This window comes from Pseudorasbora parva, chromosome 1 (assembly GCF_024679245.1).
Source record: "Pseudorasbora parva isolate DD20220531a chromosome 1, ASM2467924v1, whole genome shotgun sequence".
In the NCBI taxonomy this organism is placed as follows: domain Eukaryota; kingdom Metazoa; phylum Chordata; class Actinopteri; order Cypriniformes; family Gobionidae; genus Pseudorasbora; species Pseudorasbora parva.
The window spans coordinates 15,973,462-15,979,439 of NC_090172.1; the positions used below are offsets into that span (position 1 = coordinate 15,973,462).

General features: G+C 42.3%; 1 pseudogene; it reads left to right on the forward strand.

Moving 5' to 3' along the window:
• The first annotated feature begins 2,353 nt into the window (after positions 1-2,353).
• On the forward strand, positions 2,354-5,325 carry LOC137075228 (uncharacterized; annotated as a pseudogene).
• Positions 5,326-5,978: the final 653 nt, after the last annotated feature.

A 5,978-nucleotide genomic window follows, 5' to 3' on the forward strand; every position in this document is an offset into this window, starting at 1 on the left:
TCCTGTTGGGCCAGTACGGAGCTACCAACAGGACCTGCTCCTCCTCCTCCCTGACCTTAAAGAGTGTCTGTGCAAGAAGGCTGACCGGGGGAAATCCATGACTCCTCCATCTCTGGGTGGCCCGTCCCAGGGTCTCTTACGACGGTGCCTGAGCGGGCTGGACGTCCTTCCCACGGCCGGCTCTACGTCTACGCCCGGGTGGGTGGCTGCTGCTGGGATGGGGCGGGAGCAGGGGTGGCGGCGGGCGGACGTCCTCGGCGATGGGCAGGCGGAGGTGCTGCCGTCGGCGGCGGGGTGGAGGCAGCAGCGGACCGTCGGGGCAGGATGTGCCGGATAGCTTCCTTCTGCTTCTGGGAGGCCGAGAACTGCTGGGAAAAGCTCTCGACTGTGTCAGCGAAAAACCCGGCCAACGAAATAGGTCAACATGCTTTAGAAGATGCCAAAACTAATAGTTTCATTGTTGGGACTAAAAACCATTAAAACTGGAAGCCATAAAAGACCATGGATCATACAAATGCCACATCCAGGTAAAAAAGAGCACAGGTCCCTACTTATTTAATGAAATGTATATTAGGTAATGTTTTGTGTGTGTATAAGAGAAAAAGAAAAAATGAGACTTGAGATTAAATGAACTGCTTAAGTATTGTAGAGCTTGTAGTATTAATTTTCACATGCAGTTACACATTGTCGGTTAAAAACAAAAAAGTGGCTGGTAAAAACATTGAGTGGTAGATTTTGAAAAAAGTTAATTTCCATCCCTGGCCATCTACGGGTGACGTCACGTATTTTGCGAAATGCGCAGTTAGGTAATGTGTCGCCCTCCATACATCGCGAAACAGATATGCACTATAAACGATACAAAATTGGCCTACAATAGAGATTTTAATTCTACATTCTAGTACAAAAAGTGCGATAAGGTCTTAAAATATTTTGAGAAGGTCTTTAAAAAGTCTTAAAAAGTATTGAAATTAATTTCAGGATTCCTGCATATACCCTGAACACTCACCCCCCAACATGAGCGCACATACACACGCACTCTAACACACACACACACACACACACACACACACACACACCACACAAACACACAGCTGCATGTCCGCTGACAGAGTTTGCCTGTTCGTATGAAAACTGCTTCAGTGAGTAATGGCGTTGTAACGGGGGAAACAGTAATTAGTTTGATTACTCTTTACTGAAAAAAATTAACACCGTTAGTAACGCCGTTTAACTATAACATTGTTATTCCCATCACTGGTCGTGATGAATGTAATCTGACTCCTGCTGCATTTGTGCCATGATACTAGTTCTGCTCACTCCCATTATATTGAACAGACACATTCAGAACTGATTTTATGAAAATGAACACTGTGGGAAAGTGAAGTGATCCAGTAATGCAGCGGTGGCTGTGGGAGTGGCCTCGTTGGGCAGCGAAGCAAGTGAATTCTGGAAGTTGTTGTCTTTTATCCCCATGATAAAAATACATTTTCTGTCTTTCCTCAGTCTAGAAGGCACCAAATTCAAAAATAATTTCACATTTATACTACATTAATGACTCTTTAAATAATAACCCTCTGGTGCTCCTCACAAAAAAAATTGTGGTCATGATTTGAACATGCTAATTTGGTCGTAAACAGTTTTTTTTTGTCTTCGGTCATAAATGACCGACCATAGGAAATTAATGGGAAATCGGCAAAAACACAAAAATGATCAGACTATTTGTGTGTACTAGGGGTTGACAGACTTCCATTTTTTTAAAGTTGACATTTATGTGATGAAAGTCGAGTCGACGTCGACTAGTCGCTGACGATGTCATTAATAAACAAATTAACCTAAACCTTGAGCTGAGACACGAACTCGGGTCTTCTTGTGCACAGGACAGCTATAGCATATGACACAGCACTGCTCATAAGGCTATTGGTCCTACATAACAGCTTTTGTATCTGTTCTATTCTCTTATGGCAGTTATATTTCTCACAGATTTCTGCTCGATCTGAATAAGATACAGAAAAAGTAGCACAATAAAGATTACAAGATTACATGTATATGAATGCATTAGTAATTGTGTGTAAATTAATTCTACCTGGCAGCGTCTCTCTACTAATAGTGAAGCTGTAAGTTTTAGTTATCAAGATATATATACTAGAACTTTTCAGTTTCTTAGCTATTTTATTGATAAACCCCAGAAATAAAAGCTTTAGCATAAGTTCCGCCAGGAAGACTTAATTGTTACGTCACTTCAAATTTGTACCTATCCAATCACATTCTTATACTGGTGTATAAAAGATCAGTTCTTACTCATGTTTGAGTTCGCAGATGCTGACGCCCCAATTCAGTTGCACTTCACTTGCCGACAATGTCTAAAGACACGCAATTTGTCTGTGACTACTCTGACTCTGACGATGATTTCGTCTCACCTTCTCCTCCTGCACGTCGCAGCTCTCGAATTCAGAGCCGTACCTCTCCATGGGCTCAAAGGTCATCCGAGGATATAATTAAAGCTCTCGAGGAAGCTGGCATACCGGTTAGTAAAGGCCTTTCCAGAGAAGATTTATACCTCCTGGCCCAAAAGACTTTTGGTATTACATTAGTTTCTATCGCTTCAAAAGCCCCAACTTCGGCACCCCATCCCAAACCAACCGGAAAGAAAAGGTCTGCTAAATCATCTTCACCTCACCCAGAAAAAAGATCAGCATTACCTGATCGGCTACCATCTTCTCCACAAAGAGCTGAACCATCAAACACGAACCATCAGCTCCTTTCTGCTGTTCAAAGCCTCGCTCAAACAGTCAAAGGATTGGAATTCAACATGTCAGCGTTCAAACATAATTTCTCAAATCACAATCTCAGCTCAGACCCGGCCACGACTTCATCAGTGATTCCTCAGCTACATTCCTTCTCCTTTGGATCAAGTAACCCCTCGAACGAGCCTTCCACATCTTCTACCATGTCTACTCCTCTACACTCGATTCAGACGCCTTTTCAAGACGTTCAGGCACCAATATCTTCTCCAAACTTCAACCTCTCTATAGCGGCTCCTGCTCAAAATTTTGTTAGGCATTTTGTTTCGCCAGCTGCCGTAACTGTGTCTCCTCACCTAAGAAATCACATCATCCAAGGTAAGGATGTTAATCTGGCTTCTTTACTACTCCCTTCACCTGCTGCCGACAGAAAGATGGTGGATTGTGGGGACGTGGCAGTTCTCCTTAAAACCTCCGATCCTCGCCTTCAACGCAATCTATCGTTTGGTGAATTCGTTATTGCGTTCGGCATTTACAGAGACATTTTGTGCCAAAGTTTTCAAGAGAGAAGGGAAGAGCTAGATCTCTACCTATTTATGATTGCGGATTTCAGCCAACGATATGGAGGAACATTGTTTTACGAGTACCACAAGTCACTTTCCACTAAATCCGCATCATTTATCGCACTCTTTAATTCAAGAATTGACTGGTCAGTTACAGACACGGAACTGCTCGTCCGTCATTTCGGTGGCCAAAAAATCTTGGCGTGCGCTATTTGCAGCGCTCACGAACATTCGGCCGCATTTTGCCCCAAAGCATTCGCAAACAATGATCCGGCTGCTGTCCATAGTGCTGAAAAGTAAGGCCCTCTTCGGACAGCAGAGGTCGCCATATCACAAATTTAAATGGTTTTCCTGTTTGTTCTCGTTTCAATGAATCTGTTTGTTTATATCCTAACTGTAAATTTCTTTACATCTGTAGTTCTTGCAAGGATCCACACCCGAAATCCGTCTGCCCACGCCGGTACAAACCTGCAGCCTCAGGGAAAGCCCCCAAACAGAGAAAATTCTGAATAGTCTCAAGGGTTTCGGGTAGGAGTTCTTTCACACCTTTCTGGCTCTTTCGTTGCAAAAAATTTGCAGTCAGCCAGAAATGAACCCCACGTGGTTTCAGCACTACTAGAAAAAGAGGTTAATAAAGGATATGTTATCGGCCCTTTTGCTTCTCCTCCTTTCTCTCCCTTTCGGATTAGTTCTATCGGCATTGCAACGCGCAAATATTCTGGCAAAAAATGTCTCATTTTCGATATGTCTTCTCCTCACTCTTCCAACATAGCAAGTGTTAATGAATGCATTCCTTTAACTCCTTTCTCTCTAAACTATTCCTCGGTTGACAACACCATCCAGTTAATCAAGTTAGCTGGCCAAGGAGCCTGGTTAGCTAAGGCTGACATCACAGACGCTTTCAAAACCATGCCAATCCACCCTTCTGACTGGCATCTTTTTGAAGTCAAATGGAATTCTAAGTTCTATTTTGCTGTAAGGCTCACATTTGGGTGTAGAAGTAGCCCCCACATATTCAACAGTCTCTCCGAGGCTCTGTGCTGGATCCTGCTGAATGTCTGTAAGCTTTCTTTAGTTCTACATTTACTTGATGATTTTTTGTTGATTGATTTTCCTAATTCTCAATCTTCCATCCTAGATATACATAAACAGGTATTTAGTGACGTCGGCGTGCCTCTCTCTGCAGAAAAAAACATTGGGTCCCTTAACTTCGCTTGAATTTCTAGGCATTTTTCTCGATACAGTCAAAATGCAAGCTTCCCTTCCTCAAGAAAAGCTTGCAAGGATCAGATCCTTTTTGGAAAGTTTTTCCTCTTTACGTGTCGTTTTGAAACATGACATACTTTCCCTACTCGGTCACCTCAATTTTGCCATGAGTATAATTCCGCAAGGAAGGGCTTTCATTTCTCGTTTGCTAACATTGGTTCATTCTACGCAAAACCTAAGCGGTTCGCTTCAATTAGACGAAGGATATCTGTCCGATATTAAATTTTGGACTCAGTTATTAAATGATTGGAACGGTATTTCTTTTTTTTTATAAAGATGCGTTTGAATCATCAACAGACCTACATCTATTTACCGACGCTGCACCATCCATTGGATTTGGGGGATTCTTTCAAGGACAATGGTTCGCAGAGAAATGGCCAATCGCATTTTCCGCGTCTAGCCCTGGCTCCGTTTCTTCCGCGCTCCATGAGCTTTACTCTATAGTCATAGCCAGTGTAATTTGGGGTCCAAAATGGTCAAGGAAACGTATCATGAGGTTCTGCGATAACGAAGCCCTCGTCCCCATCATCAATAAAGGCAGATTATCTTGCCCAACGATCATGCCTTTTGTAAAACGCCTAATCTGGCTATCAGTTGTCCATAATTTTATCATTAAAGCTGTTCACAAACCTGGACACTCTAATGTCATTGCTGATGCACTATCCCGTTTTCATTTTCAGACTTTCAGACGGCTTTGCCCTTCAGCCCGCATGGATCCCACACCTTTCCCGCCCCAATCAGCAGCAATGTTAAATTAGATGACTTGGTCAGATCAGCCCGACATTACATGTCTAAAGAAGTAGCTCCTTCTACCTATAAAGCTTCCACTTCCACTTGGTCTTCTTTTTTAATGTTCTGCTTTTCCTTTCAGATCCCTATATTTCCCATTTTGATTACAACTGTCTGCTCCTTTCTTACCTTTAATTTCGAAAAACGCAATCTTAAACCTGCTTCAATTCGGAGATTACTACATAATACAGTTTTATGCCAAATATTTTAATCCCGATTGTCCAAGTCTTTTCTCTGCTACTTCCAACCGGCTTTTGCTAAAAGGCATTAGTAAATCCTCTAGTATTTCTCCAGACAAAGGGTTGCCTTTCACTTTACCTTTATTGCAATGATTAATTACTTCCATCCGCAACGGGCTATTTTGCACATATAACAATATTTGACTAGAAGCGGTGTTTCTAACTGCTTTTTTCAGGGGAATTTACTTCAGCAACCAATCATTTCAATCCTGCCCACGGTCTTTCCTTTTCTGATTTACGCTTTTCACCTAAATTCTTTACGCTGTTTCTCAAGTGATCTAAAACAGTTTCTGAAGGTTCTGGAGTCACACTAACAATTTCTAAAATTGGCAACAATTTCTGCCCCTTCTCATCCATGCTTAAATTTCTTAAAATTCGTCAGA